This window comes from Vigna unguiculata, chromosome 11 (genome assembly GCF_004118075.2).
Source record: "Vigna unguiculata cultivar IT97K-499-35 chromosome 11, ASM411807v1, whole genome shotgun sequence".
Taxonomy (NCBI): Eukaryota; Viridiplantae; Streptophyta; class Magnoliopsida; order Fabales; family Fabaceae; genus Vigna; species Vigna unguiculata.
Window position 1 is genome coordinate 37,347,659 of NC_040289.1, and position 13,552 is coordinate 37,361,210.

A 13,552-nucleotide genomic window follows, 5' to 3' on the forward strand; every position below is an offset into this window, starting at 1 on the left:
GTTTGTCTTTTGATGGGCCAAAGAAGAAGGATTTCAAATTATAAGTTGAGTTCATATTTAACTCCCTAAATGGAACTGATGAATAGCACTTTGATTTTTTTTAGTACATAGTGCAAGTTCTAAAAGGGTATATTTTAGGTTGTCCCATGAGAAATTCTCGAATTGCAGTTTGATTTTCTTGGTTCACTGTGCAAATTTCGTTTCGGTATATTTTTAACTGTGCCACCATAAATAGAATTGTCAATGTGAACATTGACTTTCGCAATAAAAAATTTTAATTTGTCCCTTCTTATTCGATATGTTGGTGAATTACTTGTTTTCTTTTGATGGGCCAAAGAAGAAGGATTTCAAATTATAAGTTGAGTTCATATTTAACTCCCTAAATGGAACTGATGAATAGCACTATGATTTTTTTTTATTACATAGTGCAAGTTCTAAAAGGGTATACTTTAGGTTGTCCCATGAGAAATTCTCGAATTGCACTTTGATTTTCTTTGTTCACTGTGCAAATTTCGTTTGGGTATATTTTTAACTGTGCCACCATAAATAGAATTGTCAATGTGAACATTGACTTTCGCAATAGAAAATTTTAATTTGTCCCTTCTTATTCGATATGTTGGTGAATTACTTGTTTGTCTTTTGATGGGCCAAAGAAGAAGGATTTCAAATTATAAGTTGAGTTCATATTTAACTCCCTAAATGGAACTGATGAATAGCACTTTGTTTTTTTTTAGTACATAGTGCAAGTTCTAAAAGGGTATATTTTAGCTTGTCCCATGAGAAATTCTCGAATTGCACTTTGATTTTCTTGGTTCATTGTGCAAATTTCGTTTGGGTATATTTTTAACTGTGCCACCATAAATAGAATTGTCAATGTGAACATTGACTTTCACAATAGAAAATTTTAATTTGCCCCTTCTTATTCGATATGTTGGTGAATTACTTGTTTGTCTTTTGATGGGCCAAAGAAGAAGGATTTCAAATTATAAGTTGAGTTCATATTTAACTCCCTAAATGGAACTGATGAATAGCACTTTGATTTTTTTTAGTACATAGTGCAAGTTCTAAAAGGGTATATTTTAGGTTGTCCCATGAGAAATTCTCGAATTGCACTTTGATTTTCTTGGTTCACTGTGCAAATTTCGTTTGGGTATATTTTTAACTGTGCCACCATAAATAGAATTGTCAATGTGAACATTGATTTTCGCAATAGAAAATTTTAATTTGTCCCTTCTTATTCGATATGTTGGTGAATTACTTGTTTGTCTTTTGATGGGCCAAAGAAGAAGGATTTCAAATTATAAGTTGAGTTCATATTTAACTCCCTAAATGGAACTGATGAATAGCACTATGATTTTTTTTTATTACATAGTGCAAGTTCTAAAAGGGTATACTTTAGGTTGTCCCATGAGAAATTCTCGAATTGCACTTTGATTTTCTTGGTTCACTGTGCAAATTTCGTTTGGGTATATTTTTAACTGTGCCACCATAAATAGAATTGTCAATGTGAACATTGACTTTCGCAATAGAAAATTTTAATTTGTCCCTTCTAATTCGATATGTTGGTGAATTACTTGTTTGTCTTTTGATGGGCCAAAGAAGAAGGATTTCAAATTATAAGTTGAGTTCATATTTAACTCCCTAAATGGAACTGATGAATAGCACTTTGATTTTTTTTAGTACATAGTGCACGTTCTAAAAGGGTATATTTTAGGTTGTCCCATGAGAAATTCTCGAATTGCACTTTGATTTTCTTGGTTCGTTGTGCAAATTTCGTTTGGGTATATTTTTAACTGTGCCACCATAAATAGAATTGTCAATGTGAACATTGACTTTCGCAATAGAAAATTTTAATTTGCCCCTTCTTATTCGATATGTTGGTGAATTACTTGTTTGTCTTTTGATGGGCCAAAGAAGAAGGATTTCAAATTATAAGTTGAGTTCATATTTAACTCTCTAAATGGAACTGAAGAATAGCACTTTGATTTTTTTTAGTACATAGTGCAAGTTCTAAAAGGGTATATTTTAGGTTGTCCCATGAGAAATTCTCAAATTGCACTTTGATTTTCTTGGTTCACTGTGCAAATTTCGTTTGGGTATATTTTTAACTGTGCCACCATAAATAGAATTATCAATGTGAACATTGGCTTTCGCAATAGAAAATTTTAATTTGCCCCTTCTTATTCGATATGTTGGTGAATTACTTGTTTGTCTTTTGATGGGCCAAAGAAGAAGGATTTCAAATTATAAGTTGAGTTCATATTTAACTCCCTAAATGGAACTGATGAATAGCACTTTGATTTTTTTTAGTACATAGTGCAAGTTCTAAAAGGGTATATTTTAGGTTGTCCCATGAGAAATTCTCGAATTGCACTTTGATTTTCTTGGTTCACTGTGCAAATTTCGTTTGGGTATATTTTTAACTGTGCCACCATAAATAGAATTGTCAATGTGAACATTGATTTTCGCAATAGAAAATTTTAATTTGTCCCTTCTTATTCGATATGTTGGTGAATTACTTGTTTGTCTTTTGATGGGCCAAAGAAGAAGGATTTCAAATTATAAGTTGAGTTCATATTTAACTCCCTAAATGGAACTGATGAATAGCACTTTCATTTTTTTTAGTACATAGTGCAAGTTCTAAAAGGGTATATTTTAGGTTGTCCCATGAGAAATTCTAGAACTGCATTTTGATTTTCTTGGTTCACTGTGCAAATTTCGTTTCGGTATATTTTTAACTGTGCCACCATAAATAGAATTGTCAATGTGAACATTGACTTTCGCAAAAGAAAATTTTAATTTGCCCATTCTTATTCGGTATGCTGGTGAATTACTTGTTTGTCTTTTGATGGGCCAAAGAAGAAGGATTTCAAATTATAAGTTGAGTTCATATTTAACTCCCTAAATGGAACTGATGAATAGCATTTTGATTTTTTTTAATACATAGTGCAAGTTCCAAAAGGGTATATTTTAGGTTGTCCCATGAGAAATTCTCGAACTGCACTTTGATTTTCTTGGTTCACTGTGCAAATTTCGTTTGGGTATATTTTTAACTGTGCCACCATAAATAGAATTGTCAATGTGAACATTGACTTTCGCAATAGAAAATTTTAATTTGTCCCTTCTGATTCGATATGTTGGTGAATTACTTGTTTTTCTTTTGATGGGCCAAAGAAGAAGGATTTCAAATTATAAGTTGAGTTCATATTTAACTCCCTAAATGGAACTGATGAATAGAACTTTGATTTTTTTTAGTACATAGTGCAAGTTCTAAAAGGGTATATTTTAGGTTGTCCCATGAGAAATTCTCGAACTGCACTTTGATTTTCTTGGTTCACTATGCAAATGTCGTTTCGGTATATTTTTAACTGTGCCACCATAAATAGAATTGTCAATGTGAACATTGACTTTGTGAACATTGACTTTCGCAATAGAAAATTTTAATTTGCCCATTCTTATTCGATATGTTGGTGAATTACTTGTTTGTCTTTTGATGGGCCAAAGAAGAAGGATTTCAAATTATAAGTTGAGTTCATATTTAACTCCCTAAATGGAACTGATGAATAGCACTTTGATTTTTTTTAGTACATAGTGCAAGTTCTAAAAGGGTATATTTTAGGTTGTCCCATGAGAAATTCTCGAATTGCACTTTGATTTTCTTGGTTCACTGTGCAAATTTCGTTTGGGTATATTTTTAACTGTGCCACCATAAATAGAATTGTCAATGTGAACATTGATTTTCGCAATAGAAAATTTTAATTTGTCCCTTCTTATTCGATATGTTGGTGAATTACTTGTTTGTCTTTTGATGGGCCAAAGAAGAAGGATTTCAAATTATAAGTTGAGTTCATATTTCACTCCCTAAATGGAACTGATGAATAGCACTTTGATTTTTTTTAGTACATAGTGCAAGTTCTAAAAGCGTATATTTTAGGTTGTCCCATGAGAAATTCTCGAACTGCACTTTGATTTTCTTGGTTCACTGTGCAAATTTCGTTTCGGTATATTTTTAACTGTGCCACCATAAATAGAATTGTCAATGTGAACATTGACTTTCGCAATAGAAAATTTTAATTTGCCCATTCTTATTCGATATGTTGGTGAATTACTTGTTTGTCTTTTGATGGGCCAAAGAAGAAGGATTTCAAATTATAAGTTGAGTTCATATTTAACTCCCTAAATGGAACTGATGAATAGCACTTTGATTTTTTTAGTACATAGTGCAAGTTCCAAAAGGGTATATTTTAGGTTGTCCCATGAGAAGTTCTCGAACTGCACTTTGATTTTCTTGGTTCACTGTGCAAATTTCGTTTGGGTATATTTTTAACTGTGCCACCATAAATAGAATTGTCAATGTGAACATTGACTTTCGCAATAGAAAATTTTAATTTGCCCCTTCTTATTCGATATGTTGGTGAATTACTTGTTTGTCTTTTGATGGGCCAAAGAAGAAGGATTTCAAATTATAAGTTGAGTTCATATTTAACTCCCTAAATGGAACTGATGAATAGCACTTTGATTTTTTTTAGTACATAGTGCAAGTTCTAAAAGGGTATATTTTAGGTTGTCCAATGAGAAATTCTCGAACTGCACTTTGATTTTCTTGGTTCACTGTGCAAATTTCGTTTGGGTATATTTTTAACTGTGCCACCATAAATAGAATTGTCAATGTGAACATTGACTTTCGCAATAGAAAATTTTAATTTGCCCATTCTTATTCGATATGTTGGTGAATTACTTGTTTGTCTTTTGATGGGCCAAAGAAGAAGGATTTCAAACTATAAGTTGAGTTCATATTTAACTCCCTAAATGGAACTGATGAATAGCACTTTGATTTTTTTTAGTACATAGTGCAAGTTCTAAAAGGGTATATTTTAGGTTGTCCCATGAGAAATTCTCGAACTGCACTTTGATTTTCTTGGTTCACTGTGCAAATTTCGTTTGGGTATATTTTTAACTATGCCACCATAAATAGAATTGTCAATGTGAACATTGACTTTGTGAACATTGACTTTCGCAATAGAAAATTTTAATTTGCCCATTCTTATTCGATATGTTGGTGAATTACTTGTTTGTCTTTTGATGGGCCAAAGAAGAAGGATTTCAAATTATAAGTTGAGTTCATATTTAACTCCCTAAATGGAACTGATGAATAGCACTTTGATTTTTTTTAGTACATAATGCAAGTTCTAAAAGGGTATATTTTAGATTGTCCCATGAGAAATTCTCGAATTGCACTTTGATTTTCTTGGTTCACTGTGCAAATTTCGTTTGGGTATATTTTTAACTGTGCCACCATAAATAGAATTGTCAATGTGAACATTGATTTTCGCAATAGAAAATTTTAATTTGTCCTTTCGTATTCGATATGTTGGTGAATTACTTGTTTGTCTTTTGATGGACCAAAGAAGAAGGATTTCAAATTATAAGTTGAGTTCATATTTAACTCCCTAAATGGAACTGATGAATAGCACTTTGATTTTTTTTAGTACATAGTGCAAGTTCTAAAAGGGTATATTTTAGGTTGTCCCATGAGAAATTCTCGAACTGCACTTTGATTTTCTTGGTTCATTGTGCAAATTTCGTTTCGGTATATTTTTAACTGTGCCACCATAAATACAATTGTCAATGTGAACATTGACTTTCGCAATAGAAAATTTTAATTTGCCCATTCTTATTCGATATGTTGGTGAATTACTTGTTTGTCTTTTGATGGGCCAAAGAAGAAGGATTTCAAATTATAAGTTGAGTTCATATTTAACTCCCTAAATGGAACTGATGAATAGCACTTTGATTTTTTTTAGTACATAGTGCAAGTTCTAAAAGGGTATATTTTAGGTTGTCCCATGAGAAATTCTCGAACTGCACTTTGATTTTCTTGGTTCACTGTGCAAATTTCGTTTGGGTATATTTTTAACTGTGCCACCATAAATAGAATTGTCAATGTGAACATTGACTTTCGCAATAGAAAATTTTAATTTGCCCCTTCTTATTCGATATGTTGGTGAATTACTTGTTTGTCTTTTGATGGGCCAAAGAAGAAGGATTTCAAATTATAAGTTGAGTTCATATTTAACTCCCTAAATGGAACTGATGAATAGCACTTTGATTTTTTTTAGTACATAGTGCAAGTTCTAAAAGGGTATGTTTTAGGTTGTCCCATGAGAAATTCTCGAATTGCACTTTGATTTTCTTGGTTCACTGTGCAAATTTCGTTTGGGTATATTTTTAACTGTGCCACCATAAATAGAATTGTCAATGTGAACATTGACTTTCACAATAGAAAATTTTAATTTGCCCCTTCTTATTCGATATGTTGGTGAATTACTTGTTTGTCTTTTGATGGGCCAAAGAAGAAGGATTTCAAATTATAAGTTGAGTTCATATTTAACTCCCTAAATGGAACTGATGAATAGCACTTTGATTTTTTTTAGTACATAGTGCAAGTTCTAAAAGGGTATATTTTAGGTTGTCCCATGTGAAATTCTCGAATTGCACTTTGATTTTCTTGGTTCACTGTGCAAATTTCGTTTGGGTATATTTTTAGCTGTGCCACCATAAATAGAATTGTCAATGTGAACATTGATTTTCGCAATAGAAAATTTTAATTTGTCCCTTCTTATTCGATATGTTGGTGAATTACTTGTTTGTCTTTTGATGGGCCAAAGAAGAAGGATTTCAAATTATAAGTTGAGTTCATATTTAACTCCCTAAATGGAACTGATGAATAGCACTTTGATTTTTTTTAGTACATAGTGCAAGTTCTAAAAGGGTATATTTTAGGTTGTCCCATGAGAAATTCTCGAATTGCACTTTGATTTTCTTGGTTCACTGTGCAAATTTCGTTTGGGTATATTTTTAACTGTGCCACCATAAATAGAATTGTCAATGTGAACATTGACTTTGTGAACATTGACTTTCGCAATAGAAAATTTTAATTTGCCCCTTCTTATTCGATATGTTGGTGAATTACTTGTTTGTCTTTTGATGGGCCAAAGAAGAAGGATTTCAAATTATAAGTTGAGTTCATATTTATTTGTTTTGAAAATGTGAGATAAGTATGGATCATGATTTTTATTCTTTTTAAATTTTTCATGCACATGTCAAAATTGTTCCTTTAAAGTAGAAGGATTTCAAATTATAAGTTGAGTTCATATTTATTTGTTTTGAAAATGTGAGATAAGTATGGGTCATCATTTTTATTCTTTTTAAATTTTTCATGTGTCAAAATTGTCCTTTTAAAATATTTTGTAAAACTCTTTGTATTGATAGCGAGTAACAATTGCGCCTCCAATTTTGAAAATCCTATAAATTGAGTTGATATAGTGCCTCCAATTTTGAAAGCCCCATAAAGTTACATTTATTCCTAATGCAAATTTCAAATGGTTATATATAAGTTGTTGCTTATAATTCAGTTGCAAAATGAAAGCTTCATTCTATTTTTTTCTATTTCTTGAGTCCCTCGGATATTACAATTCAAATATTGGTTTGTAACTTGTGTGTGCATCCACATTGAGACTAATGGAGCATAATTTGAATTACTTATTCGTCATAGTAAGGATAGGTAAGGATAGGGGATTGTTTGTGAGAGCAATTGACATGTTAAAATTGGGCTTTATATTGAGTTTATTAGTATCAAAAATTAATTTGTACTTTGTATGAATTTGACAGCATACAATATACTGTTTTATTCAATCTAAAAATCGAAGTTGTAGGTGTGACGCTAATTTTGAAATCCTTATATAACTTGAGTTGCGTATACTCCCTAAATGGAACTGACGAATAGCACTTTGATTTTTTTTAGTACATAGTGCAAGTTCCAAAAGGGTATATTTTAGGTTGTCCCACGTGGAATTCTCGAATTGCACTTTGATTTTCTTGGTTCACTGTGCAAATTTCGTTTAGGTATATTTTTAACTGTGCCACCATAAATAGAATTGTCAATGTGAACATTGACTTTTGCAATAGAAAATTTTAATTTGTCCATTCTTATTCGATATGTTGATGAATTACTTGTTTGTCTTTTGATGGGCCAAAGTAGAAGGATTTCAAATTATAAGTTGAGTTCATATTTATTTGTTTTGAAAATGTGAGATAAGTATGGGTCATGATTTTTATTCTTTTTAAATTTTTCATGCACATGTCAAAATTGTCCCTTTAAAATGTTTTATGAAACTCTTTGTATTGATAGCGAGTAACAATTGAACTTCCAATTTTGAAAATCCCATAAATTGAGTTGATATAGTGCCTCCAATTTTAAAAGTCCTTTAAATTCGATTGATATTGTGCCTCCAATTTTGAAAGCCATATAAAGTTACATTTATTCTTAATGCAAATTTCAAATGGTTATATATGACTTGTTGCTTATAATTCTGCTGCGAGATGAAAGCTTCATTCTGTTTATGGTTATTTCTTGAGTCCTAGTGATGTCGGATATTACAATTCAAATATTGGCTGTGTAACTTGGGTATGCATCCACATTGAGACTAATGGAGCACAATTTGAATTACTTATTCGTCATAGTAAGGATAGACGATTGTTTGTGAGAGCAATTAACATGTTAAAATTGGGCTTTAGATTGAGTTTATTAGTATCAAAAATTACTTTGTACTTCGTATGAATTTGACATTATATAATATATTGTTTTATTCATTCCAAAATCCAAGTTGTGAGTGTGACACTAATTTTGAATGCTTTATATAACTTGAGTTAGGTATACTCCCTAAATGGAACTAACGAATAACACTTTGATTTTTTTTTTTTTTGTACATAGTGCAAGTTCCAAAAGGGTATATTTTGGATTTATTTTATTTGATTCTTAGTTTTTATTTCATTTGGAAAATCTTCCTTTTATTAAAGCAATTATTATTACCCACAAGTTTGTTTAGATATCCAAAGTACTCTCTCTTATAACACCTTTAATTATATATTGTTTTAGTGAGATTATTTTTCAGTGGCATATCAAATCGTTTATAGTGCAAATATTATTTTTGTTTGTTTTAATATATATATATATATATAAATATAAATATATATATATATATATATATATATATATATCACGTAGAACATTCTTTCAATAATATTGTTATAAATAACTTGCAAATCACGAACATAAGGGTATTTCCTGAGATATGTAATATCATTGTCCTTAAGGACTTATCTGCGGTGTGTTGCGCAAGTCCCCCAAGATACAACAAGAACTTCTCGAATTTTTCGAGGATCTCAGAACTAGCAAGGTACTCTAAAACGAGTAAGTAATTAGACCCAACCCAGAATAATAAGATGAAGGAGGAACTAAGAGAACAAAAGATATAGGAGAGGCGAATGAAAGCTCAAGTGGTGTGTCTTGGAGGAGGCAAATGACATATATTTATAGATGGGAAAGGAGCTTGTGAATGGTGAACAACGGTAAAAAATTAAAGACCAAATCAAAATTGATTTTGAAATAATGGCCAAATCAACACTGAAACACCAAGGCTTGCAGCACAATTACGAATGAACCTAGATGATATTAAGAATCAAAACATGGTCTCTAAAATAGACTTGCAACGCATCATTGATTGGTTCAAAACTGCTGTCATATGCAAAGATCTTGTTTCTAGACTCTTCTTCCCTTTTGAAATATTCTCTATTTCCCAACAATCCCACACATATTACAAAAGGGAGATATATAAGAAAAACAAAATCTTGGGTCTAAACTAAGATGTAATGCATCAGAGTTGGTATAGCAAGCTATATGAACCAGTCTTAGACAGATAACTTAACACACAATGTAGTTGGTACAACAAACTATATGAACCAAAGACACTTGATGTGTGTTAGTGGTTTATTAATAACAATACACCCCCACAATCTTTGTTGTTAATGTTGTGTTGCGCTTACTAGGCCATGTGCGTGCTCGGTATTCATGAGTGTTTTAAAGATCATGCCAAGATCTCATACAAACGGCCCCACTTGACACTTATATAGGTGATTTCATCAAGTGTATAAATCATTAAAACTTTGTTTAAACTAAAATTCTTACACCACATAGAAATTCAATTTACAAAGTTTATCCTTTCAATAATTCAGCCTTTAGCACTTTCATGCACACCATAGGAATGGACATAATTGATTTAAAATCAGTTTAATCCTATCAGAACTAATAAGTGACTTGTTTTTACCCATATAAACCTTATTCATGGGATCTCTAATCACAAATGTTTGGTTACCATCACTTGTTTGTTTGCAACTCGTTTAAGTCTCATTCCCCTCAATGTTTATAAAATCATATTCCTTCCCAAGGGTTTTGTCAGAGAGTCTGTTAAATTTTGTTCTGACTTCACATAATCAATGGAAATAGTTCCACTCTTTAGCAGCTACTTAACCAGATTATGTCTCAATTGTATATGTCTATTCTTTCCATTATAGTTTTTGTTTTTAGCTATAGCTATTGCCGATTGGCAATCACAATGTATAGATATAGATGGGGTTGGTTTCATTCCTAAAGAAATGTTTGCTAAGAAGTTTTTCAACCACTCAACCTCACTATTAGCCATTTCGAGAGCAACAAACTCAGATTTCATTGTTGTTCTTGCAATAATTGTTTGCATGGTTGATCTCCATGTAATAACACCACCCCAAGTGTGAATACATAACCACTAGTGGATTTTGTCTCATCTGAATAAGAGATTCAGTTAGCATCACTGTACCCTTCTAGTACAGCAGGAAATCCACTATATTCAATGGCATAATCCATTGAACCTCTTAAGTATCTCATAAGCCTTGCGAGTGCATCCCAATGTTCTTGATTAGGACATTGAGTGTACCTACTCAATCTACCTACTGCATAAGCAATATCAGGTCTTGAAAAGCTCATTAAGTGCAGTAAGCTCCCAGTTATCTGGGCATACTGAGGTTAAGAAATAAATTATCCTCTATTTTTCATTAATTTAGAGTTAGTATCATAAGGGGTACTCACTGGTTTAAAGTCATAGTATCCAAACTTCCTAAGAAGTTTCTCAATGTATTGTTACTGGGATAGTAATATACTATCTCCCTTCCTTATGATTCTTACACCTAAAATCACATTGACTTCACCCATATCTTTCATTTCAAACTTGTATCCTACAAACAATTTAGTTATAGAGATTATGTCAATGCATGTACCAAAAATTAACATGTCATCCACATACAAACATATAATGACACATTCACCATTTTCAGATTTAGAGTACACACATTTATCAGCATCATTAGGTGAAAAACCATCACAAAGTAAGACATTATCTAACTTTTCATGCCATTATTTTCGTGCTTGTTTTAACCCATACAAAGATTTTAAAATTTTGCACACCTTATTTTCTTGACCAGGGACAACACACCCTTCAGGTTGAGTCATATAAATTTTCTCCTCTAATTCACCATTCAGAAAAGCAGTCTTAACATCCATTTGGTGTATCACTAGCTTATGAGTAGCTGCTAGTGCTAACAAAACACGAATAGAGAAAATCCTAGTCACAGGGGCAAAGGTATCAAAGTAATCTATGTTAGGTTTCTGAGTAAAACCTTTAGCTACTAATCTTGCCTTATATTTATCTATGGATCCATTAGGGTGATACTTTTTCTTAAAGATCCACTTACAACCAACGAGTTTTGCTCCTTTAGGCAAATCTACTAATGTCCAACTATTATTTTTCTCAATTGATTCAATTTTAGTCTTAATAGCCTTATCCCACTGTTTTGCATCAAGAATACTAGTAGGCTCTAAAAAACTTGTTGGATCATTTTCAACTAGATATGTATAAAAGTCATCTCCAAAAGAATTTTTCTTCCTCTGTCTTTTACTTCTTCTTAAACCCTCACATATGGCATCACTATTATTATTTATAGGTTGTTCGACTGTATCATTAACCTTTAAAGGAAATATGTTAGAAAACCTTCAACATTTTTTGTCTCCACAATAGTATAATGTTCAATCACATCACTTTTAAGAACAAGAAACTTATAGGCAGCACTATGTTCAGCATAACCCAAGAACATACAATCATAGGTTTTGGAGCCTATTTTCCTTTTCTTAGGATCGTCTAACATTACTTTAGCTAGGCACCCCCACACTCTCAGATATTTAAGATTAGGTTGATACCCTCTCCATAACTCATAGGGAGTTTTACCCGTTTTCTTATGAGGTATCCTATTTTGTAAAAAGCATGCAGTAAGAAGGGCTTCTCCCCAAAGGTTATCAGGTGCACTAGAACTAATAAGCATGGCATTCATCATTTCCTTAAGAGTTCTATTTTTCCTCTCAGCTACTCCATTAGACTTAGGTGAATATGGTAGGGTTACTTAATGGATAATACCTTCTTTCACACAAAAGTCATTAAAAAACACATATTCACCACCTTTATCTAATCCTTTATTTTTCTTATTCAATTGATTTTCTACTTTTGCATTATAAGTTAAAAACACATCAAAAGCTTCACCCTTACGTTTGATTAAGTACACTTTGGTGTATCTAGAATAATCATCTATAAAGGTTATAACATGTTTTCTTAGTTATTTTGGATTCTACACATACATCACATTTACCACTTTGCTTATCATGCATATTAATTAATCATAGTCATTGCTATTTCATAACATACGAGAAATTAACATGGCCTAATCTAGCATGCCACATACCATATGAGTCAACGATATAAGCAGAAGAACATTATTCATTTATAATTTCTGAAATATTGAGTACAAAGAGACTTTGATCACAATATCTCTTCCGCACAAAAACATTATTTTTTGTCATTACAATCTTGTCAGATTCGAATGACACTTTAACCCTCACTTTTCCAGCAGTGCTACAGAAATTAGATTAACTCTGATAGAGGGCACATGTAGCACATCAATCAAGGCCAGAGTCTTCCCATATGTGTGTTTTAGAAGAAGCTTTCCTTTTCCAAGGACTGGAGTTGTCCTGGAATCACCAAGATAAACATGTTTTTCTCCATCCCCTACACTAGTGTAGGAGGTAAAAGCACTCCTGTTTGCACATATGTGTTGGGTAGCACCAGAGTCTACCACCCACATTGGTCATAAGATTTAGTTGAGAAACGTTCGCAACTATAATATCTTCCCCTTGGCTATATTTGCCCTAGGAGGATTGTTGTTTCTTGCTCTACACCTGCACTGAGGTGCAAGATGGCCTGACTTCTCACATACAAAGCAATTACCTTTTTTCTTAAAGACGGGGTTAGATCCATTAGGACGGGTATTTCGACAGTTATTTTTCCTTTTGTGATCAGGTTTGTTCTCGTACCTTTTTGAAGCAAGTTTATCTTCTACCATGTTTTCCTTTGCAGATAGTGCTTTGGCCCTTGCTTGTGCTTGTGTTTCAGTTGTTGTTTATAGTCAGTCCAAGACGACGACAATTTCTCAATCAGAAGTTCTGAAACAAACTCATCATGCATAAGTATGTTTTCTGCTTTGATATCTTCAAGTAGATAGTGGTATTCGTTGATTTGAATCTTGATGTCTTTATCTTCAATCATCTCCCAAAGGTAGTAATTCCTTATGATGA